Genomic DNA, 26377 nt, shown 5'->3' on the forward strand with positions numbered 1-26377 from the left:
CATTAAACTGATAATGTGGGAGGGAAGGAGGGGTTACACTGGAAATGTGGGAAGGGAAGTATTACTCTGGCAATGTTACAGAGAGGGAGGGATTACACTGGAAATGTGGGGAAGTATTACTCTGGCAATGTTACAGAGAGGGAGGGATTACACTGGAAATGTGGGGAAGTATTACTCTGGCAATGTTATGGAAAAGGAGGGATTACACTGGCAATGATATGGGGAGGGAAAGGTTAAGCAGGCAATGTTGACAGGAAGGAGAGATTACAGTGGAAATGTGGGAAGGAGGGGATTACACTGGCAAAGTTATAGAGAGAGAGGGATGACTCTGGCAATATAGAAAGGAAGAAATAATTACACTGGCAATGTTGTGGGGAGAGGAAGGCTGAAACAGTAATGTTTTAGGACAGGTTTGTAGTGATCCAAGTGCTCCTGCAATGCCCCATGATGCACCATCAATAACTCTGAGACGTGGGTTAAGGTAGGCTTTTATTGGCTATAAGAAAGCACAAACAGCAAGTGACCATCACACGACATCCTGGAGACTGAGGAAGGGTCTGTGGCTCCAATCGCCTTTATACCGGGGTCTGTGGGAGGAGCCACAGGAGCAGTCAGCAGGGGGCGTGTCCAGACAGGTATATGTAGTTCACCACATTCACCCCCCCCCCCTTTGTTGGATGGGGAATATCATCAGTCCTTTCAATTCTACAAGAACATTTTGTTGATGTCAAAATGTTGTCGCTCAAAAGCATATCCCCAATTGAGCTTTCCAAATGATACTAAATGAACAGAAATGACTGTGATTGCCCTTCGTCTGTGGTAATATTGTTTCTTCAGCTGCTTAAAGTTAGAATAAGAACATGATAGTTGTAATTTCTAGACAAATTCAAAAATATTATTACTGTATTATGTACAGTGTATTTATAATTACAATTCAAAATCAGAAGTAGAATCAGGGTTAATATCACTGGCATACATTGTGAAATTTGTTGTTTTATGGCAGCAGTACATTGCAACACATAATTAAAACTATGAGTTACAATAGGAAGTATATATAAAAATAAATTAATTACAAAGTGCACCCATATGCTGGAAACTCTCTGTAGATCTGGCAGCATAACTGGAAGGAAAAAACAGAGTTAACATTTCAGATTGACGACCTTTTTCCAAACTGGAAAATTGAGAAAACAACTTACCTTTAAATTGTAAGGGTTGGAAATGTCAAAGGGAATATCTTTGGCAGGAGATGAGAGTGTTCCTCTGGTGACCAACTATAGATGAAATCACCTTAATGTTAGGTTAAAGAGGGCAGAGGAAAGGGGAGAAAATGAACAAAGGCACTTAAAAGCAATTAAATAAGAGAATTTGAGGAGAACACAAACAAAGGAATGTAAACTTTGCTCTGTCCAGCACGAAAGACAGGATCTCCTGGAGGTTACCATTTCAATTCAACTTCCCATTCTCATTCTGACATGTCCATCCATGGCCTCCTCTGCTGTCATCATAAGGACAAACACCTCGTATTCTCTCTGGGTAACTGGGACATGCACATCAATTCCTCTAACATCCAGTAATTTTTTCCCTCTCCTTCTCTCTTTTTCCATTCTTCAATTTTGTTACCCTCTCACTCCATCTCTTCTGCCCACCTTCCCAGCTCCTCCCTCTCATTCTTCTCCTCCTTCTTGCATGGTGTACTGTCCTTCCTATTACATTCTTTCTTCTTTATCCTTTAACATCTCTCTTCACAGCTACCTACTTCATCCCGACTCCCCCACCCACCACCTTCTCGCTCACCTTGTCTAACCTATCACCTGCCATATTATACTCCTTCCCCTCCCCCACCTTCCTATTCTCACTTCCTCTTCCTTCCTCTCCAGTCCTGATGAAGGGTCTTGGCCCAAAACTTCAACTTCCTATTCCTCACCATAGATGCTGCCTGACTTGCTATGTTCCATCAGCATTTTGTGTCTTTTGATCAAGACTTCCAGCATCTGCAGAATCTCTTGTCTTAAGGAATGTAAAATCTGCAAAGCCAGCAGGTCAGGATGTGACTGAGGAAGTTGGGACATTTCTCTTGAGATGATTGAGGGGAGATCTAATAGAAGTATGTAAAATGATGAGGTGTCTTGAGAATGTGGATAGGAAGAGGCTACTTCCTAGTTGCAGGGAGTCAAAGACTAAATGTCACAGGTATCAAGTGTAGCAGAATTAAGTGTGGTATGCAGAAAAATTATTTTATGCAGCATGTGAGTGGAATCTGGAATGCACTATCTGTGGATATGGTGGAGGTTAGTTTAATTATGATCTTTAAGGTGGTAACTGTGACAAGCTAGGGTGCAGCTGGGAACTTAGGCTGCTCCCATGCATCTCCGCTTTAGGTGGTGTAGGCTGGTTTCAAGCTAGTCTGAACTGGCACTGTGATGATGCAATAGGGCAGTCAACAGCCTGTTTCGTGCTGACTGGAAGCTGAAATCACAACAATAAATTGGCTTCAGTAATCTTTTGTGCACCCAGCACGATTGAGAAAGCACATTTTTCATTACCCATTGCAGTCTTAACCACTGTTTTCTAGTGCTGGTCTAGATAGTCTCTGGAAAGTTAACTTGGTCTTCTGTAAAAAGTTATCCTGTTCTTCTGTAATAATTCAAACACTAGAATTCAGAGCTGGTTTAATGATACTCATCATAAACTTACTATGATTCCTTATCATTAAAATTAAAAGAAATCCTCCAGGAATCTTTGATTTCATAAAGGGCAGCTGTAAGATAATTATTCATTCATAATAATTTCTCAGATGCTGACCTTCTGTATTACAGAGTATTTTAATGCTAATATCATTGCTCTAACACTTTTCTGTTGGTTTTATTTTTGCTTCCATTGCAGTTGTGAGGAAAGCTGCTTCCAGAGGGTGACATTGTTTTGTGACTGGCAGCATTGCCATTAAGCCACTGTAACTTTTAAGATAAAACTGTAGATTTCCTTCTCCAATCAGGTGGGTCAAAGTTCAAACAGTGCAAATATCTTGCTGAGGCACTCAGTAAATACATTATTGTAATTTAATACTGCACGGAATTCCGATGTTCGATGTTTTAGATATTAACCTGAAAGTCTAATTGTGAGAAGCGCCCCTTTGTTAACCAGATCACTGATTCATCGGTGGAATGATTTAATTTTCTCCAGTAGCTATTTTACATTTAAATTACAGAATACAGGTGTTAGCAAAGTCAAATCTGAAACCAACATTCACGGCTGCATATACAAAATTAATTTTAGAATCTCTGGAGGGAAATGCTGAGAATGTGGGAAAAGAAAATGGAATTAGTGTCTGATTGGTGTAATTGAGTACTTGATGGCTGGAACAATCTCAGTGGGCCAAAGGGCTTGGTATTGTGCTGGATAGTTCTGTGACTCTCTATGGCAGTGATACTTAACTTTACAGGTTCAATCATTTTAAAAATGCTTTAAAGAGTAGGTAATTTGCTTTATGTAATAATCACTTCTATTTCAAAAGATGAACCAGCAGGCAGACTCATATCTCAAAAATGTCTATCTTTTGCTTATCTTTCCATCGTTCAGCAAAACAAGTTTTTATGACACTAGAGTACAGGAAATTAAAAAGGTTCTGTCATGAATGCTTCCAGTTCAGATAGCTATTTTGAAACAACATTTTTGTTTTGTTGTGCTGCTAATGAGTTGCAATGTGAGTATTTGTACATGATATGATTTAGCCTTAAGCCAGATTGTTCAGGTTGCCAACAAGTATTCAGGTATGACAGCATCTGGAATGAACTGCTTCAGTTTTGTGAATACCATACTTAATCAGTCCCAAGTTAAGTTTAAGATTCATTTTGTTTGAATAGTTTACTAATCTATTTAAGTTTCTACTATCAGAGTCATCTGCCACTTGTATAAAAATCACTTACCAGTGGACCTTGCCAACCAGCCTTTCACACAGTTGTCACACCTTCCTTCTCTTACACTTCTCAGGGTGGGACAGCACATCCTTAGTTCACTCTTAACGCTCCAGATATAATTAGAGTATTACTTACAATGCATTTGCTTCCTGTTGTTACACCATTATCATCTGAGTACCTTTCAAAGGACAATCATTGCTACCTTCCATTTCTCATCTGAATTCATTGCTTCATTTCTGAATACACTGACAAATATTACCAGCACTTCTTTTGCCCTCTACACAGACTTTCTTACCATTCTGGATGTCCAACATCCAATACAGTAAAGCACAAATGTGTTCAACTAATTATTCTGAAGTGATAAGCCATCATCTTGGGGCTTGTTACAAACTGTTACTTAGCCATCAATTCTCTGCCTTCCTTTGGTAACAGAGACTGAACTAATTTGTTCACATTTTTGATCTCATGTTCCGCCAAGATATTTGTTTGATCAGATCTGCACACGTTCTTCATTTCCACTCTCAGAGCATCACCTGGCTCCATCCCACCTCTGCTTATCTACTACCAAGTTCTCAGTGCCTTGACCTGATCAGCCCATCTGACATATTCTATTGCACTCACAGCTACATTCCCACTAACTGGATACCATTGACTTGAAGGTCAGATTCTGAATCAGGTTTAATATCACTGAGTATGTTGTGAAATATCTTGTTTTGTGGAAACTGTATATTGTAACACATATCAACACATAATTAAAAAACTATAAATAAATTACATTAAATATATATATATTTGTATGTTCATATATATGTTTGGACTATTTGGTCTTGTTCTTTGACCATTCAGAGATCTGGCAGAGTGGAAGAAACTGTCCCTAAAATGCTGTGTGAGTCCTCAGGCTCCTGTACCTCCTCCTTGATGGTAGCCATGAGAAGTGGACATGTTCTGAGTGATAACGGTCCTTAATGACAGATGCCACCTTTTTGAGGCATCACCTTTTGAAGACATCCTAGATGCTGGGAAGGCTGGTGCCCATGATGGAGCTAGCTTAATCTACAACTTTTTGCAGTTTTCTAATCCTGTGAAGTGGCCCCTCCATACCTGACAGTGGTGCAACCAGTTATAATGCTCTCCACTGTACACCTGTAGAAATTTATGGGAGTCCTTGATGACATACCAAATCTTCTCAAAATCCCAACAAAATATAGCCACTGTCATGCCTTATTTGTAATTGCATCAATATTTTGAGCCCAGGATAGATCTTCCAACATGTTTACATCCAGAAACTTGAAACTGTCCACCCTTCCCCCTGTTGGTCACTCAATGAGGACTAATGTGTGTTCCCTTGACTTCCCCTTCCTAAAGTCCACAATCAAATCCTCGGTCTTACTGATACTGAGTGTGAGTTAGTTGCTGCAATACCTTTCAACAAGTTGATCCATCTCATTCCCATATGGCTCCTCGTTCCCATCTGAAATTCTGCCAACAATAGTATGTCATCAGCAATTTTATAGATTGCATTGAGCTGTGCCTAGCCATGCGTTCGTGGGTGTAGAGAGAGTAGAGCAGTGGGCTAAGCATGCATTCTTGAGGTGTGCCATTGTTGATTGCCAGCAATGAGGAAATGCTTTCTCGAATCTACTCTCACTGTGGTCTCCCAATGAGAACGTCAAGGGTCCAGTTGCAGAGGGAGGTACAGAGAACCAGGTTTTGGAGCTTATTGATTAGTACTGAGGGTATGATGGTGTTAAACTCTGAGGTGTCATCAATAAACAGTGGCCTGTTGAAGGTATTGCTATTGTCCAGGTGATCCAAGGCCAGTGACACTGCATCCATTGTAGGTTTATTGTAGCGTTAGGCAAATTGCACTGGGTCCTTGTTTAGGCAGGAGTTGATTCTGGCCATGACCAACCTCTCAAAGCATTTCATCATAATAGATACAAGCGCAATTGGGTGATAGTCATTGAGGCAACTCACCTGCTCTTCCTGGCACTGGTATGATAGTCACCATTTTGAAGCAGTTGAGAATCTCCAACTTCAACGTTGCGAGATTGAAGATGCCCTTGAACACTCCAGCCAGTTGGTTGACACAGGTTTCCAGTGTCCTACCAGGTTTCACCATCAAAGCCTGATGCCTTGTAAGAGTTCACACTTATGCAGTTATTCTGATGTTAGCCTCCAAGACAGAGATCATAGGGTCACCAGATGGTGCAGGGATTCACACAGGTATAGTTTTATTTATTCTCCCTTTCAAACTGTACATAAAAGCCATTTATGGTTAGGTTTCATCATGTAAGAAACAATGGCCTACAAACCCTGGCAGAGCTGACATGCATGAAAACTCTACTAGTCACATCTCTACTTTCTCTGTGCCATTCACACTTGACCTGCATTGATTCTGGCTTAAGCAATACCTTGATTCTAAAAGTTATATTGATCACATTCCTTCCATATTTCTCTAATCTCTGCCAGTACTATACTCCTTCAAAATATTGGCTCTCCTCCCATTTTGGCAACTTCACAGTGGAAAAGAGCAATTCAATATTTGTTGCATTGCCGAAAAAACCTACAATTGAATACAAGTTACACTGCACAATTAGTTTTATGAGTCACGCTGTGAAAGCCCTGCTACAAATCATCATGATGAGAGCAGATAACAGCATGAAATTGGAGATCGCGCAAGAGCAGTACAGCTTCTTTGAAGATAGCGGAACGCAAAATGCAATCTTCATCCTTAGAATGATTTGTGAGTGCATTATTAAAGTCCAGAAAAACCTATACGTTTGTTTCATCAATTATACCGAAGCTTTTGATGAGGTGAGACATGAAGAGCTTATAGAAATCCTTCAGTGCTTGGCCATTGATGGGAAAGGTATCAGAATCATCAGAAATTTGTATTGGGAACCAAGAGCAAGAATGAGAGTTGAAAATGAGACAAGTGATTTTGTCTAGATTGTGAGGGAAGTCAGATAGGGTTGTGTTCTCCTGCCCAGCCTATTCAACCTTTATAGCAAGAAGATTCTAAAAGAAGTTAGCAGAACTCCAGGCATGATAATTGGTGGATACAATTTGAACGACTTACAATACGCAGACCACATAGTGTTGATAGCTACTTCTAAAGAGAAGCTTCAAAAAATACTGGATAAAGTCACTGAAAGAGGTGCAAAGTGAGGACTGACCATCAATTGCAAAAAGACCGAGTGCACAGTTGTCACAAAAAAGAGAGGAATACAGAAACGTGAACTGAAATGGACAGCGAAACATGGAAGTTCAATTACTGAGGGAGCACAGTAACATCTGACCATAGGGCTGAAGTTGAAATTAGAAGAAGGATTGGTATTTCTAAATGCATGTTTGAGACTTTGAGCATGATACTAAAGAATAACATAATTTCTATTGGTACAAAACTCAAGAGTGTTGCAGTTTTACATTCACTCCACAATAACATGTGGAAGCTAATACTGGACTATATCAAAGCAAAATGAGGAAATAATCAAAGTTGCAGAAATGTGTGATGAAAATATCAGAGAAGGACAGAGTGGCAAACGAGGAAATGTTGTGTACAAACAGATTAAGATGGGAGTTGATATAATCAATCAGGAAACGGCATCTGGAATCTTTGGGACATGAACTGAGGAAAGAGAAAATCATCTTGCAGTGATGGGAATAACTAGCTGTGTGCACCCTCAAGCTTCTGTACCTCCTACTTGATGGTAACAGTGAGAAAAGGGCATGCTCTGGATGACAGGGGTCCTCAATAATAGAACCTGCTCCTGGAAGATGTCCTGGGTACCCAAGATGGAGCAGACTAAATTTACAACCCTCTTCAGCTTCATGATCACCTATGTCATATGACACAGAACATAGTGACAACATTGATGACCTTCAGTTTTAATTATTTTCCCTTTGGAGTTGTGCTTTCAGTTGCCAAGACACTAGGCTTCACCATTTCTATGTCTCTAATTCGTTTCACTCCCCTAAAATTCTTAACACCTGCCTTCATATGGGACTGTGCTTTTGTATTGCTAATCCTGCTACGAGTGTCTCGGAGGATTTTTTTTACATTAAAACTGCTGGTAAAAGCAAAAATATCATCACCCTGCTCTTTATGTCTGTGGAACACGAGACATGTTTTTCTGGATCCTTATTTGATCAGCTGCTCTTTGATTGGGAGCTGAATGACAGCATAAAGGAAGGATAAAGACGCCAATTGGGGGAGTCTAGGACTGGAGGGCAAAGCCTCAGAATAGAAGGATGTCCTTTATAAAAGAGATGAGGAGGAAGTTCATTAGCCAGATGGTGGTGAATTCATTGCTACAGACAGCAGCTAAGGCCAAGTCACTGGATACAGTTAAAGCGGAGGCTGATTAGCAGTGGCATCAAAGTAGTAGACAGGAAAATGAGATTGAGAAAGCTGATAAATTGGCCATGATGGAATGGCAGAGCAGACTTGATAGGCTGAATGGCCTAATTCTGCTCCTATGTCATATGGTCTTATGGGCTGGACAGGGAGAAAGTGAGTGTGGAGCTAAAGAGGGCAGGGTAGGAGGAGGTGAAGGCAAGGGGTTGGGGGCAGGCAATAACTATTTGTATCAGTTGATTAAGTTCAGTGTTTATATCATTAAATAAATGATGGATGGATGAATGAATGAATGAATGAATGAAGACTCTATGCTTCCTGCTCTCTGAAACATCATATTCCAATGTAGCGGACCACAAGGGCCTGTACTGTGCTGTACTGATCTATGTTCTATGTTCTGAGTAGATGACAAAGTATAACTATACAGTAATTTCCAGGATCTTTAGGAGCAATAATGGAGCAAGAGATGTAAAAAAAGCATATAGCATGCATCATTAGGGGCACAGAAAAGTCATATTGCAGCTCTAAAAGTCTTTGGTTAGGTGATATTTGGAATACTACGTGCAGTTCTGGTCACAGTCTTACAGGAAGGATGTGAAGGCTATTGAAGAGAGTACAGGGGGTGTTCACCTGGATGTTGTCTGGATTGGAGAGTATTTGGCCACAAGAAGTTAGAAAAGTTTGGATTGTTTCTCTGGACCATCAGAAGGTGAGGAGCAACCTGACAGAAGTATGTAAGATTATAAGAACTATAGAAACAGTAGAGAATCAGATCATTTTTCTCAGGATGGGAGAATCCAATGTCAGAAGGCAAAGAGAGAAAAACTTTAAAGAAGATTTATGAGGTAAACTTTTTACAGATGGATAAGTGCCTGGAATGAAAAATTAAGGGAGGTGGTAGAAGTAGATGTGATAAGATTTAAGAAGCATTTAAGCAGGATATAGACCATGTGATGCAGTTGGGATTAATCTAATTTGACATCGTGGTTGATGAACTATTTAGTGAGGCAATTTGTGTTCATTTCTAAACTTTGAGTAAGATCTCCATTTACAATATGCAGAAGCATCAAAACCAACTTGTCCTTTACCATACTGAAGAAAATTTGCATATCAGCTAAGGATCTTCTTCCACAACATCCTTGTTGTTGTATGAAAGATAATCAGACCAGCTCACGAGGTGACATAAAGTAGAGACCACTGAAGATATGTGTAATAAAGTAGCATGCTATCATTAGAAAGTCCATAAAGCAGTAGCCAAAGTAGTCATGATGGCCTTGTATGCAAATTGAGGAAGGAAGAGAATTGCAAATAAGAGAAAATCTGCAGATGCTGGAAATCCAAGCAACATACACAAAATGGTGGCAGGACATTTGAAGGGTCTCAGCCCAAAATGTTGACTGTTAACTCTTTTCCATGGATGCTGCCTGACCTACTGAGTTCCTTCAGCATTGTGTGTGTGTTGCAAGGAAAAGAATTGAATGGGTACATGTGCTGGACATGAATCTATTAAGAAGTCATCGTCACATGTATCATCAGTGGTATTTTAGCTTGGATTTTTTTCCATAATTCCTAGAAATAGAATATAATAGGGAACAAGCATTAGCACTGAGTTGGGCACTGCCTTCAAAAGCTTAGTCTTCAAGTTCCTTTTTGCCTCAAAGAGACTAGATTATCTTCCTCTGTCCATTTCCCTGCACGGCTGTCTGAGCTGCTGAGTTTCTCCAGCAGTTCATTTTTTGTTACTCCCACACCATCTCAGCTTACGATGTTAATACATGATTAGTTCCTATTAGTTGAAGACTGATATGGGATATAAGTCCACATTTTCACCTCATAAATATCTTACCAACATCCCTTTGCCATGATTTTCCATGAAAATCCTTTGGAAGTTATTAGTAAATTCTTTTATTTCATAGTATAAGAATATGACAATAATCTCCTCTTAAAAATAATCAGCAAAGGAGACATAAAGAGATTCTGCAGATGCTGAAAATCTTGAGCAACATGAACAAATCCAGGAGGAAATCAACAGATAGGGCAGCATCTATAAAGAGAGAAGTTCTAATGAAGGGTGTCAGCCCAAAACATTGAATGTTGATTTCCCTCCATGAATTCGGCCTGACCTGCTGAGATCCCACAGAAGTTTATGTGTGTGTTGTTTAGCAAAGCAATCTATTGAAAGAACAACATCAGATGGAATGTGACTAAACTGGATCTGGTTGCTTCCCTGTACATTAAGTGCTATATTACTGCTAGAATGTACTTAACCGACTCTAAGACTAACAACCACACCTCTTGGGAGTGGCTGGCAAATCATGGAGGCTGGTAGGAGGCGGGAATTTGCCTGACACTTCGAAATTATAAGAGAATGCATAACTTTCTTGGTGATCTCCTTTAGATCTTAAATTGACCGGTATCCTGAATTTTTAACGGATGCCACTGTTCTGCCCATATCACAAGATAAATGCTAGGACCTTTCCATACATTAGTTCCTTATTGATAAGGAACCAATGATATTGATAAGAGCTTCTTGAGTTTCACTGTTAACAACCTACTTAGTTTATAAAAATAGAAAATGGTGGAAGTACAGATCGTAACATCTGTGGAAAAGAGAAACCATTAACCTTTCAGATCTGAGACTCTACTTCAGAAATACTTAATTTATGACAGCTAATGAGAACTCATTTATTGGTGCTGCAATTCCTGTTCAACCATTTTTTCTCCCCTTCAGTGGGTGTAGTACTTTAAACACTGAAGGACAGTAAAAAGCTTCCTAAGGACTGGTATATTATATAAAGTAACACTGGAATGTTGGAGTAACATTTTAACCTTCATAATGAGTGAACTGGGCCAAGAAGGAAGATAGGCAATTAAGATATGGGATTAATTGGTACATAACAGTTTGAGAAATGAGTATCTAAAATAGGACATAAATCATCTTAGAGTAATTTTTGTTTAATTTTGATTAGTTATTCAAGTGCATTCTCCAGCATAAAAATTGTTCATGTAAAATTTAAACTGGCAAATTGATAAATTGGTTTATTGTTGTCACATGTATTAAAGTTAGTGAGAAACTGGTTTTGCATACTGTCTATACAGATCATCCCATTAAAACAGGGCATTGAGGTAGGACAAGGAAGACAATAACAGTATACAGAATAGTGTTATAGTTATAGGCAAGGTACAGTGCAGGTTGACAATAAGGTACAAAGTAGACTGTGAGATCAAGAGGCCATCTTATAATACTAGAGGACCATTCAAAGATCATATAGCAGTGGGTAAGAGGCTCTCCTTGAGACTGTTAGTGCATGCAATCAGGTTTTTGTATCTTATGCCTCACAAGAGAAGGGAGAAGAGGAAATGTCCGGGATGGGTGAGGTCATTCATTACGTTTGCTGCTTTAACTAGGCATGGAAGGGAGGCTATGATGTGCTGACCTGTGCCCACAATTCTCTGCAGTTTCTTATGGTCAAGGGCAGAGCAGCTGCCATACTAAGCTGTTATGTATCCAAATAGGATGTTTTCTACAGTGCGTGGATAAAAATTGGTGAGGGTAAAAGGGAACATGGCTAATTTCTTTTGCCTTCTGAGGAAGTAGAGGCAGAGGTGAGTTTTCTTGGTTGGACTAGGGCAAATGTTAGAAATCATGCAATTACGTTTTCTGTCTCCTTACTATACTCCAGTTGATTGTTATTTGAGATTTAGTCCATTACAATGCCATAATTCTAGATGTCCTATATTCATTGAAATCCCATTCATCTTGAGATAGATGGTGCAACCTAGAAGTCCACTGTGGTGTCCATTTATATTTAGGAAGTATTAAGGTGCGCTATGGAAACATTAGGTAATGACTCTGACTACTCATCTTTTTTCTAGTCCTAATGAAGGATCTCAGCCTGAAGCGTCGACTGTTTACTCTTTCCCATAAATGGCAGCTGACCTGCTAAGTTCCTCCAGCATTTTGTGTGTATGTTGCTTGGATTTCCAGCATCTGCAGATCTTCTCCTGCTTGTATCCTTGCTTGGATTGTCTTCAAGATGAAGTGAAAGTGCTTGTTAACGAAAATAGTCACGTTTCTGTTTATACTCAAATTGGAAACTGGCAGTGTTTGCTTTGTCCAGTGTTTTGCTGAGCATGATCTGGGAAAACAAGTCAAATATTCTTCAAGATCACAAATACAAGATACTCTACTGATGTTGGTAATATTGAGCAACACACAAAGTGCAAGAGAAACTCGACAATTCAGGCAGCATCTATTCATGTTGCCAAAAAGTTTCTTGTAGCTAGAGAGCACCAAGCTATGTGCAACTAGATGACATTGTGCTATAAGCACACAAAACCATGAAGTGCAATATGTCACTAAAGATTCATTTTCTGCATTCCCATTTAGACTTCTTCCCTGAAAATCTTTTGTGCTGTCAGTGATGAGCATTGTGAAAGGTTTCAGCAGGACATTGTGGTCATGGAAAAACAGTATCAGGACAACTGGAATCCATCAGTGATGGCTGATTATTGTTGGACGTTTAAGCAAGAATCCTCAGACACTGAGTACAAAGGAAAATCATCAACAAAACATTTTTAGTTTAGTTGAACTTTTGCAAAGCGTCAACACCATTATGCAAGTAACGCATAATATTCAATAAAAGTTCATTTATTTTTCCAAATTCCTATGTAATACAAGTAGTCTGAAATTATATTTGAGTTCAGCTCCAAGTGGTCTATCATCATCAAAAAATATTCTGAGGAAGCAACACTTTTGAAAACATTTTCTGTCCAGTAAATTATGTAACTTATCTAAACTAACGGAGCTGACATATTGATTCTGTTAGAGGAACCTAAACTGTTGACTGTTCCTCTTTCATTTCTGACCTTCTACGTTTTTCCCAACATTATCTGTTTTATTCCAGATGTATGACCACCTGGAATTGTTTTCTATTCTGTTTTTCTTCCATTTTCTATTGGTCACAGAAAGGCAGGTAATTCATATACATAACCTGCTGATTTATGTTGATAGAGTGAGACCTAGTAGACATCTTATTTAAACCTTTTTAGTGAAGTAATATAACTACTTGGTCTTTAGATAAGTGTAAGGGTTCATAAACATTTTGTTGAACAGGTCATTGCATTCCCTCAGCATGCAAAGAACGCCTTTCAGAAGCCAAAATGAAGATGCTAATAATTGCCCCATTAAATAGTTTCACCATTGCAGGAGTGGTATTTCAATGATATCTAAACCATATTTGATTGTTTTATCCATAATTGGAGCCACCAGTATTGCCTTCTTGTGGTAGCCCCAGTACTAAGCTTCCCATTACTTCGTCCATTTTCATCATATTGGTAGTACCTGCAGTGAAAAGTTCCATGTTCTATGTTCTTAAATATTGTGATGTTGTTTGATAACCTTTCCTGTTTACTAGGCTTGTTCATTGTCAACTTCTTCCAGCATTCAGTGGGTGCACTCCCACTTGAGCCAGGAGGTTCTGGTTTTAAGGCTCTGAAAACTCCAGACACAGACTACAGTGCCGGGTCAAGGGAATGATCCACTTTCTCTCCCAAACAAGTATTAAACAAAGGTACTACTCACCTGCTCAACAACCACAGTGCTGTTTCAAAAAAGAGCAAGGAAGTTTTTCTTTGAGTCCTGGATAATATTAACTGTCAGTCAATATAAACATAAAACAGATTACTGGTCCTTTCATCTCTGTTTGTGGCAGTTGGCTGTGCAAATAAAAGTTTGCAATATTTCTTCCATTATAGTTCAGAAGTAAATTTAGATAAAGCAATTTAAGGAAGCCCAAAATTATGATAGGTGTAACATAAATATAAACTTACCATTTTTGTAGTCTACTTCCTTTGACTAGGTTTATTTGAGAACTATCAGTTATTCATAATGTGACATAAGCTCACAAAAGAAAGCCTGGATCCACCAGTCAGCAATAAAACATTTTGGGAAATCTTGTGTGCTGTATAAATGCAAGTACTTATTTGTGGAACCAGGGACTGACTGCAGACTAACTTCTTCAAGGACGTCCTTGGTGATAAAGCCCTTTCTCCTTTTAACCATTTTCCACTATGCCATTCATCCTTGTCCTGGTTTTGATCCTGCATTTCTGGATGGCTATAAGTTTCACTGGATGTGGATATGGCCCAAGTGCAGAGAGAGGGAGACACATTGAAGCAGGTTGATAGTTCACAGACTTTAATGCGAATAGAGTTAGAGGGAAACGAAAACAATAAATGCTAGGCCAAACAGGGCCGTTAACTGAAACTCTCAAATAGAAAACAAAGCCTACACTGTGGCTGAAAGGAATAACTAAACATAAAATGAATATCACTAGCCTTCAGAGTCAGTTGGCTCGACTGTCCAATTTCTCAGGCAAGGTTGAATGCAAGCAGGCAGCGAAGGGTTCAAGTCTCGACAAGCAGTATGACAGAAAGAATGGAGTTAAATACTATCACAATGAAATGATAATTAGCTGGCACGTGCATATTCACGAGCACAATTGCCACATCTGCTGCGCTGCCAAATCCATGGTTGTGACAATAAGTTTGCATTTGTGAAGGAAAATTGTTTGTAAAGCTTTACACAGGCTGCATTGGGAATCTTGCCATTATATTGCCAAAGTTAGCAACATGTTCTCACTCCTGAGAAAAGTGTCTAGGCTATGGTTGCCATCAAGGATGCACACATGTGGTTCTACGTCTATAATTAGAACAGAACCCACATGTATAACACAGGATGCCAATCAACCCATCAGATCCATGCTGGCTCCCAACAAAACAAACTGATCCATCCCATTTTCTTCTCTGTATTTTCCTAATGCATTTACAATTTATTCTCTCTAATGTGCCCACCCATTCCCCTTTGATTCTTACACCTATTGCAAATGATAATTTACAGGAGCCATTTAACTCACCAGCACACCTTTGGAACACTCACGCGATTACAAGGAGAACATGCAAACACCACATGGAGAGTCCCCCAGGTCTGGATGGAACTGCTGCTTCACTATGATAAGCCATTCCAACATATCTGAGATTGCAAATTCAGCTTAATTCAAATGAGATAGCATTTGAATTAAGTAAAATATCATTGTATTTCATTAAATAAATTAGAGTTAAATTTATCTGAACAATTGTTAACACAAGACATTGGGCTGGAACTTAGAAATTAATAATTAGTACAATAGAGACTAGATCAAGAATTTAGACAAACTGTGACAGAACACCCAGAATAATTCTCTATTTATCACTTTTAACAGAGAATATTGTGCAGAGTGTGCAAATCCTACCCAAACTTAAATCTTTCTTTGATGGGTTGATTTTCAAATACTGGATTCTCTTGAAGGCTCATTACCTTTCAGATCATCTCAGCGGCTCAGACCAGCTCAAGCATAAATGACTCAGATCGCTTGGTTGATTTTGCTAGGTTAGTTTAGCATCTTCCCAGATGGGCCTCTCTGACTCCTGTAGAAGATTTTTAGGAGTTTTTAAAAGCAATGTGGTTTATTGTTGATAAATTTGTCATATTGGACATTTTGCAGTTATTACCTTCTTGCACACATAAATTCTGGTATACAGTTTCTGACATCTGCTATTACACCTAAACCAAAGGAAAATTTCTATACTTCCACCTGTTCTGTAACAACAATCAGCTGAGCAATGCATTCCTGTTTTACCCTCCAATCACCTTAAGTGTAAGGTTGTTCGTTAATGATCCAGTTAGAAGTGTGAGGAAGCAAACATTGGGAAAATTTGTCCTGGAGCTCATCTGCCTGAAATCAGGAAAAGCAAGTGCAAATCTTCAAAACTAAGCAAATTCACTGGAGCTAACACCGAGAAACAGAAACTCAGGGAGAGTCTGAAGAATATGGACAACATAAAACCATAAAATCAGTATACAAAGAAGTTAGGAGGGATTTCTGTAGGCAGCAACCAGTAAAAATGTAAAAAATACCAACAAGTGACAAGGTTAAAGCATTTGACATAAACATTTTCAAATTAAAGGCTTGGTGCTTACTTGATATAGGGTCATTCAGTGAGGAAAACTACAATTAAAGGGGCAGGAGGCTTATCTGATGTATAAACACTGCGATGATTAAATGGCTTACTTGATGTGATGATATTACCAACTTTGTGAGTCTGTACTTAACATCCTCCTTTACTCACTTAAAGCCCTAATTTGTCGCCCTTGAATTTTGTCATAGTATATCTTAGTCATAAAGTCATGGGGTTATACAACAAGGACAAGGGTTCTTCCTCCCAACTTGTCCACACTGACCACATTGCCTAGCTGAACTTGTCCCATTTTCCCGCATTTGGCCCATATCCCTCTTAACCTTTCTTAACAATGTCCCTGTCCATAGGCCTTTAAAATGTCATAGTTGTACATAGTTTACCATTTCCTTTGACAGCTTATTTCATATCCTTGCCACCCTCTGTATGAAAATGATGCCTGTCATTCCCCTTTCACATCTTCCTCGCATCACTTTAAACCCAAGCCCTCTAGCTTTGGACTTCCCTACCCTACAACTAAAGACTTGCTATTCACCTTATATACACCCCTCCTGATTACTCAGCTCCTACATGCCAGGGAAAAATGTCTTAGCTAACCCAACCTCTCCATATAACCCAAACCCTTCGATCCCAGTAAATTTTTGGAAACCTCTTTCGTATTCTCTCTAGTTTAATAATATCTTTCCCATAGCAGGTCAGCCACAATTGTATTCAAATGTGGGCTTACTAACATCTTGTACAGCTGTAACATGACATCCCAACTCCTGTATTCAAATGTGCCGAATGCCTTTTTCACCACCCTGTCAACCTGTGTTATCATTTCAAGGATCTATTTACCCATACCCCTAAGTCTCTTTGTTCTACAATACTGTATTTCCCAGGGCCTTGCTCTGCTTTGCCTTACCAAAGTGCGATACCTTCCATTTCTCTCAATTAAAAGCCACTGGCCCAGTTGATTAAGATCCCATTGCACTCTTGAATAACACATTTCACCATCAACTATACCATCAACTATAAAATTAAATGTGATCCGCAAACCACAAGCTTGGAATAGTATCAGGAGCCTGCTGGTAGTCATGCAGATGATATGGTGTGCCAATTGGAACTTCAGTACTAAAAATGTGAGCTAACACAAATATTTATTTGAAGTTGTAAGAGACTGCAGATACCAGAATTAGAAGCAACAAACATTGCACTAGAGGAACTTAGCAGGTCATGCAGCATCAGTAGGAGGAAAGGAGTTATCCATGTTTTGGGTTGAGATCCTGCGTCAATCCCTGACATTTATTTACCTATCTTACCAATGGTTTAGGAGAATTTTGTGAAGACAGTACAGTATGCTATGAAATTCCACCACAGGGTTTCCAATTTGCCAAAGCTTTCAGGAGGCCCAAAAGCACTGTTGCTAGGAAAAAATATGAGCTTCATTCAAACAGAACAGCTCCTGTATGTGGCCAGTCCAATCAAATGGGAGCAGAATTGACCAACATTGCTGACAATTTAATTCAAAAACTGGTTAAACCAGAAGAGTTTTGTTTTCTTTAACTACAATCATTTTGCTCGTGTCTGGGTAAATATCTCATATTACAACATAAATTCAACAGTTCCAAGAGTAACTCTCAGTTATCTCTTTACCAGAATTTCAGAATACAATTTTACGCTGTTGTATACTTAATTGATAGAAAAAGTAAATTGAAGATTTAAATAACTTTGTTTTATTCATTCACAAATCTCATCAAATTTCTTCCTAACCAGTTATGTGTATGTGAAAGTAAAACAATCTTCTGCCATCGGTCAATTTGATCTGATCTTTACTCTCTAATCCTTACTCACCTATTAACCTGATTAGGCAGAAAGCTGAGCAATGAGCAGTCTTACAAAAGGTGGTACCTAATTCTTTTGACAGAAGTCCTCCCACAGTTTTTAGGAAGGCAGTTCCAATATTTAGATCTAACAACAATGAATAAATATCAATACATTTTCAAGTCAGGATGATATACAACTGGGAAGGGAATATGGAGGTGAAGCTGCAGCTTCAGTAAAGCTACTGCCCTTTTTATTCTTTACAGAAGGTTTTGGAGATGCTATCAAGACAATTTTAAAAAAGTAAACACAATCCATTTTATAGATGTTACCATGATAGTCTTTGTGCGCTGGTTGTATACATAATTAATGCTTTGGGTGACGGCTTGGGGGCTTTGCTCTGCATGGCATTGATATTCAGTGTCCATTCAGACGTGAAGATTATTCAGACACATTCCATATTCTGCATTGAAGATGTAGGAAAGACTTTGAATGTCAGGACGAGTGTCCCTCACCACAGCACACCCTGTTTCTGAGCTGATTTCTTGTACAAGGAATGACTCTAGCCACTGGAGAGTTTTCATACCAATTGTCTTTTCTTTTACTGAGAATACTTGATTCCCTGTGAGGTGGAATACTGCCTTAATATCAAGTGCATTCATTCACACTTCCCCTCTAGAATTCAGCTCGCTCAACAAGGCTATAATGAGGTTTCGAGCTGAGTGGTCCTGACCATGAGTAGACTGATCATCAGTGGCTAAATCCCCCTTTTCATAATTGATGAAGATGCCTTCTAGCACTAAACTGATGACTAAGAGTGGACTGATTGCTTGGCAATTAATTGGACTGAATTTCTACTTCTTTTTGTGAACAGGGTAATTTTCCACATTGTTGAGTAAATCGCTGAAGCTTTTGTGATTCTCCAGTAAGACCCTAGATAACATTGTTAAAATAGTTCATTCCCATCGCTGCACCACCTATTTAATTGAGAGCAGGATTAAGTTTACTGAACAAATACCATTTTGGTGGCCATGGTAACAGTCTAATATAGAATGGTCTTGATGGACTTGTAGTTTTGATGCAATTACAGGGATCATGGTTTGCCATTTGATTTGATGTAAGATTACATTGCTTTTGTTAAGTGATTTTTATATTTCATTGCAACAATTCTGAAAATGTATAAGGTTGCGGTTGAAAACTACAAAGGTTCCCAGACTTAGCTTGGTCACTAAGTATATTTTTAATTAAGTTGAAATTGTTAGAATAAAACTAAGTAAGCATATTCATTGCCAATATTCTTGATCAAAGCATTATTAAGATTGTTTTTCTATTTCATAACATCCTACAATTTAAATAGCATGGTAAAATATGCTAAGTATTTCTCCAGTCTGCATATATATCCTCCTAAAAATCTGCTATTCTAACTGTTTGCAAGCTTTGTCTCACCTGCAAAATGAAACCATGCCAACTACATCAGAGTCTTATTCACCAACATCTAACCAGGTGCCTGGTTTCAAAAGGAATTAGAAATAATTACTGGGCATCTGAACGTAGAAAGTACAAAACGGGAACTAATGCTTTAACCCATCATGCTTGCGCAAAACGTGCTGCCAAATTAAACTTATCCCATTTGCCTGCATATGGCCTGTATCCCTCAGTTCTCAACCGGTTGATGTATCTAAGTGCATCTTAAATCTTGTTGTTGTATCCGGTTCTACAGCTGCCCCCATTCCAAGTATGTACCACTCCCTGTATAAAGAGCCTTGCCTCTAAAATCACCTTAAGATTTCCTTCTCTCTCCTTAAATCTGTGGCATCCACTAGTTAACATTTCGCCTCATGGGGGAGAAAAGTATATCTACCCTGGTTATGTCTCATAATTATATATAAAACATTTTTAAAAGGCAAAATTTGAAGTGAACATGAAAAGTTAAATAAAAGCAAAAATGTTGAAAACACTCGTTGTGGAAAGTGAAACAGGGTTAAAATTTCAGGTCAAGGAACATCAGAACGCTTATGACAAAACATTAACTCTGTTTCCCATGCACTGAGTATTTCTTGTTTTTTTTCTGTTTTTAATGCTTGTTCTCAAATCAATACTTATTTTGAACAGGGCCATATGCAGAATTTTTTACTGAGGTACCAATTCCCAGCTGATTGGTGTAGTCCAATGCATTTTAGAGTCTTTCTGAGTGAAACTGATAAGATCCACCTCAGGAATGCTTTGAGAGTGAGCTTAAGCTCTCCTGGGAAGTTTACCAGTTGACAAGGGCATCATTGATAGAGAATATTTGTGATATTTCCCACTTATCAATGTTGATCATGAAATGGGTTTTCATTGTCAAAACGCTGTTGAAACAGAACAGGTTACACAACCAAAATAATAATACAGAAGTACTATGTACCTCAAGATTCAAAATTATTTAACATCATTTCTAATACACAAGTGTAAAGCAAAACAAAATAATTCTTACTTCAGATCCAATGCAGCACAAAAAGAAACACAAAATAAAGAACACTGTAATAAAAAAACACAATAAATGTAAATACATAAGATAGTTTATATACATAGATTTATTGTAGGTCCATGCTAAGCATCGATGTATCTGTAAATAACATGACAGGACATTGTAAGTAGGGTGATATGCAGAGGTGGGTCAGTGGTTGGAAGTACTGATCAGTCTTACTACTTGGGGAAAGTAACTTTTTTTAAATCTGGTGTTCCCAACATGGCTGTTACATAGCCTCCTTCCTGATGGGAGTGGAACAAACAGTCCATGAGCAGGATAACTCCCCACTGAACTCAAATCAGGTGCCATTATTTGATTATAGTAATACACTCAAAATGCTGGATGAACTCAGCAGTCCAGGTAGCATCCATGGAAAAAAGAAAATAGCGGTTTGGGCTAAGACTCTTCTTCAGGACTGGAAGAAAAGAGAAGCGAAATCAGAATAAGAAGGTGAGTGAGGGGAGGAAGAAGCACAAGGTAATAGGACTGGGAGAGATGGACCGGTGAAGTTGTGGTGAACTATGTGCCTGTCTGGACATGCCCCCTGCTGACTGCTCCTGTGGCTCCTCCCACAGGCCCCTGTATAAAGGCGATCTGAGGCCTGACGCTCGGCCTCAGTCTCCAGGGCATGGTATGATGGACACTCACTCCTGGTTCCTTCTTCCAGTCAATAAAAGCCGATATCTCGCCTTACGTCTCAGTCTGAGTTATTGATGGTGCATCAGAAGTAAAGAGCTAGGAATTCAATTGGTGAAAGAGATAAAGTGCAGGGGAAGGGATAACCTGATAAGAGGCCATGGAAGAAAGGGAAGAGGGAGGCGTACCAGAGGGAGCTGATGGGCAAGTAAGCAGAGAAAGTGAGAGAGGGAAGCAGGAATGGGGAATGGTGAAGGTGGGGGGGGGGTGGGTGCAGAGGACAATTACCGGAAGTTTCAGAAATTGATGTTCATGACATCAGGTTGGAGACTACCCAGACAGAATACAAGGTTTTTCTCCTCCAACCTATGTGTGGCCTCATCATGGCAGTTGGAATGGCATGTTGGAATGCAAATGGAAAGTAGAATTGAAATAGGTGGCCACCGAAAGATCCCTCTTTTTCCAGCACTTGAGCATAGGTGTCAGTGAAGGGGTTTCCCAATCTACATTGGGTCTCCCCAATGTACAGTATTTGATCAGTAACAATCAAGCTCAGTGGAAAAATGGCTTCCACCTTCATTTAGGAGTCCTGAACCCACCAGGTTACAAATGTAAATCTAGCAGATCAAACTACTGTGGCCTTTGAGGCACTGGAATAAATTATTCTCTTCCTTTGGTACAACAGCTCTTCACTGTTCTCTGCTTTCTCACAACCCATGGCTATCACTACCCACTTAATCCCATAATAGTATCCAAAGACAGAAGACCATGACTGAACAAAGTTTGATTTTTAAGGGTATCATTAATTGAGAGCAACATTTCTGCATTATTTGAACCAAGAGTTTATGTTAACAGCCTTTGATTGATGTCATTCTACATTAAAATGGTTCAGAATTTTATTTGTGTATTCTCTTTAGAGTAAATATTTTGTTTCAATTTCATTTTGGCAAAGTGCTCCTATTTCTTGGTAAACATTGACAGGTCGGACAGTCACATTGTTGTAAAGATCTGATAATTGATCAGAGAGTCGAGGTGTTCTTAAACGGCAGCATATATCAATAACTTGCTGCCAACTGAAGACTTGCCCTGCAGCATCGGTGTTAAACCTGACGATACCGGATAAATCAGGATTTGGCATTAAAAAGTCCCATACGCCCATGAAAGCAGAGGCCTTTTAAATCGCGCGGTGCAGGAGCGTCCCGCCACCGGAACCATACACGTGGAGTGGCCGGGGCTGCAGTCGGGAGAGTACGCCTGCCTGACACTGACTGGAGCTCGGGTACGTAGGAAGGACTGGGATGGCCAGATGTGTACCCGCATGATTTGGAGTGCCTTTTGGCTAGAAGCGGGGACATCCCCGAACCCGGGGGAGGGGTGGTGGTTAAGGGGAAATTGGAGAAACGGTGGATGTGTGGTTTGGCATTTTCTGCAGCAACAATAGCAGAGTGCGGTGAGTGGGAACGGCATCAGTAGCCGGGAACGGGGGTGGGGGGCGAGAACGAGAGGAGCTGGGGGGGGGGGGGGGGGGGCAAACGGGAACAGAGAGCCGGTGCGCTAATGATGAAAGAGAAAAAGAGAGTGGAGAGCCTGCGTTCAAAGGGAGCATCAATAGATGCTGCAGAGGGAGGGGAGGACTGCAGCAGGGTAAAGTGTAGCCAGCAGTATATCACAGTGCTGTTCTGAAGCTGGTGGGGCCAAACTCGTTGCTTCCTGATTGACAAAAGGACGAGAATGTTTTTTTTAATACAAGATCTTACCTTGTCATTTCCCTTGCTGACTGCTGCAGACTGGAAGAGAAAATGCAGATAGTGTGCGCAAAAGGGTCTTAAATGGGCTCCGGACGACTCCTTGTATATTTAAATTGGTCTAATGCCGCTTCGTGTACCTATCTGATGTTCCTAAAAGCAATGAAGACCAGTATAAGCCATTGCACTGAAGCAGGAGAATGGTCTGAAATCGGTATTCATTAAGGCTGAAGCGTATGCCAATTTCTAAAATCAAATCACTTTGGCTGAATTGTGGCTTGTGTCATTTGCCAAAGGTCAATTTCAGGACTGAAATTATTTTTAACAAGGACCACCAATGTTATATAAAAAAAAGTCATTTAAATTTTGTCTGACTTAGTGAGGCTTGAATGGTTGTCCCATATTTTGTCAAGCTGGAACGACTTGACCAGGTATCTGGACCAGGGGCACTTATTTAAGTAAGCCTGGAAATGTCAAAAATGGTTACTGATATTGTTGAGAAGGGTGATAAATTATGCTTCAGATTGAAAAGGCTGCAAGTGACAGATTCAATTTCCAGAATGGGTGAGAATGTTGAAAAATCTTTGGAAGTCAGAGTGCTATTGTGCCACAGTTATAAATGGAATATAAAGAAATGGTAAAAATGAAAGACCTTTTTATTTGGAGGCACTGAGTGCAAAAGCATGAATGCAATCAGGTTATCAGTCTGCAGTTACAATGTTGCATGCACTTCTGGGCATCTGAATCATAAAGAGGCCATAAACAAAAGCAGCCAGCTATACAGTCATCAAGAGAGACTCAAAAGATATCCACCCTGCAGCTGCATGTTTGAAAATGGTGCCATATTTGTCAGGACACTAGTGGTAAGCTGTCGAACTTGCTCATACTTGCAAAATTACACCAAAAGCAACATTACCTGTTTTTATTTTCTCCCCTACTGACCATCATCCTAAACTCGCCCTGTCCCTCAAAATAGCACTAAAGCACTCTAAGCATTTCCTTTTATAAGGATATTGGCCTGGTCCCTTTCAAATTTCAACTATCACCACCATTTGGTCTCTTGTGTTACAAACTGCCTGTCTCTTTTCAACTCTCTGAATTCTTTCCCAAATCAAGGCTCTTTTTTGTGTCCATAATCCCATATGTGAACCTCCAGCCAGGGCGTTGATCTGCCACAGTGCTGAAAGTGGCATGAGACTATATAAGTCTCCCTCATTTGTAGACCATTGGGGTACAGTTAAATGCAACTGTAAAATTAAGAAGAAAGAGGAGAAATTCTTCTTCACAGTAGCATTTAACTGTACCCCAATAGTCTACAAATGATGGAAATTTCATCAGCTTCTCTTTTACCTGTCTATCATGGCTAAAAGGTTTAGTTACAATTTTTTATTAAGTGCCTTTCATCAGTGTCTCTGCAGATATACTTTCATAGTCTTTGACATACAATCAATCTTCAAGAAAGTCCAATCCTCATTTTTGATTCTGTTCTGTCCAGCCATTAAATTAAGCTTAAAGCAGACTGTTTACAAACTGCTGCACCCTATTTGGTCTTGAACTGAACCTCCTGTATCCATGAAGTCTGTCTACTAAAGCTTCTGAAATGCATATCCATGCCCTACTTGGCTTCATTAATTTCTCTTGGCTTAGTCATAGAGGCCTGAAGCACAAAACAGACCGTTTGGCCCAACAAATCTGTGCTGAACTATTATTCTGCCCAGTCCCATCGACCTACACCTGGAGCATAGCCCTCTAAATCCCACCTAGCACGCACTTACACAAACTTCTGGATAAGATATGAACTTGTCTAAGATGCCAGTCATAAATTATGAATTCATCATAACATGCACAAAATCCATTCTTACTCTTTTGTTGACAAAGCCTGGAGTTATTGGTTATCCCTTTTTACCCTTTGAGGTGAGTTGCCAACAGGAATTTTGGAGTACATTTAAGAGTTAATTCCATTAGCAGATCTGAAGTTCCATAGTAGTCCATTTGGGGTAAAAGTGGCTTTTCTTCCATTAAGTACTCTGGCGAGCTGGGCGGTTGTTAATAACAATAGTTTCACTTTTTTATTGTCACTCTATAAAAGAAAGTATTTATTACAAGATTATTCTAATTAATTTAGGTAAATGCCATGCTAGATTCAAACATGTCATTCAATTATCAGTAATGTTGGATGTTACTTAATGTATTAAGTTGCCATGCTACCAATACATTGGCTCCTGGTCCAACAACATTCCATTTTTCCTCCATTTCCTTGGTCTTGTGTCTCTATAATACTAATTATCTGTTTTTAATGGAAAACTTTACAGTGATGTTGAATACCCTGCCACAAATTATCAGAATAATCTACTAATTATTCAAGATGGATAGTCATGGGGAGAACGTACAAACTCCTTACAGACAGTGCGAGGAATACAACCTGAAACACTGGACACTATAATAACATCGTGCTAACTGCTGCACTACCATGTTGCCCTGTGTCACATTTAGAAATGAGGAAGTTTTGTTACAATTATACTGTGTGATGTTGAGGCCACACTTGGAGTACTGTGCGCCGTTCTGCTTCCCTTACAATGAAAGCATATTATTCCATTGGCAGGAGTCCAAGAGATATTCACCAAGCCAACCTCTGGAATGAGAAGATTTTACCATGAAGAAAGGCTAGGTGGGTTGGGTCACACAAATGCTTTGTAGTTTAGAAGAATAAGGCATGATCTTATTGAAACATAAGTTTCGAGTGGTAACGTGATAGTTGTCAAGGTGATCTCACTGGTGGGAGACTCTCAAATGAGAGAACATGTTTCTCGATAAAGATTCCATCTTTTAAAATAGATGTACATAGATATTTCTTCTCACTGGGCGTGGTGAATCTCTGGAAATCTCTGCCTCCCCACCACCATCCTCCAAGCCACATGCCATCCTGATGTGGAAGTATGTTGCCATACCTTTACCCTCACTGAGTCAGATTCCTGGAATTCCTTCCCTAATAGCAATGAATTGTGGAGGCTAGTTCACTAGAATTATTTAAAATGGAGGTAGATCATTTTTGGAAAGATTGGGGTAAGTTGGCAGAGAGAAGACATTGAGAGCTCGGGCTGATCAGCTGTGATTATAATTAATGCTGGTACATGCTTGAGGGGGCTGAGTGTGCTGCCCTTCGAGCATGAGATATGTGTATGCTATATTTCTGCTTCTATTTTCTTTTATAGATCATATTTACACATCTGTGCTTTACATGTGACATAACATTTTGGTAAATGGACACAACTATCAAAAGGTTAATTTATTATCAAAGTACATCATGTATAGATATTCTGGGATTCATCTTCTCCAGACAGCCACAAAACAAAGAAGGAATATGAAAGTCTTTCAGAGAGAAGCACCAAACCCA

At 39.4% G+C, this 26377-nt stretch overlaps 1 protein-coding gene across 8 annotated transcripts in view; it reads left to right on the forward strand.

Annotated features, from left to right (window-relative positions):
* Window positions 1–26377, forward strand: part of sptssb (serine palmitoyltransferase, small subunit B) — a 33702-nt gene that overhangs the window by 1241 nt on the left and 6084 nt on the right. The window contains exons 1-2 of one of the 8 annotated variants that reach the window (XM_059946977.1): window positions 22230–22517; window positions 25586–25651. The exons of 3 other annotated variants lie outside the window; for them this stretch is intronic. The gene's annotated coding sequence lies outside the window, so the exon portion shown is untranslated. Of the gene's footprint in view, window positions 1–2883; window positions 2993–22229; window positions 22518–22566; window positions 22689–25585; window positions 25652–26377 lie in introns of those variants that run through there. 4 more of the 8 variants (XM_059946978.1, XM_059946987.1, XM_059946973.1 and 1 more) reach the window with 4 other exon arrangements.

The sequence above is a fragment of the Hypanus sabinus genome, chromosome 2 (genome assembly GCF_030144855.1).
Source record: "Hypanus sabinus isolate sHypSab1 chromosome 2, sHypSab1.hap1, whole genome shotgun sequence".
In the NCBI taxonomy this organism is placed as follows: domain Eukaryota; kingdom Metazoa; phylum Chordata; class Chondrichthyes; order Myliobatiformes; family Dasyatidae; genus Hypanus; species Hypanus sabinus.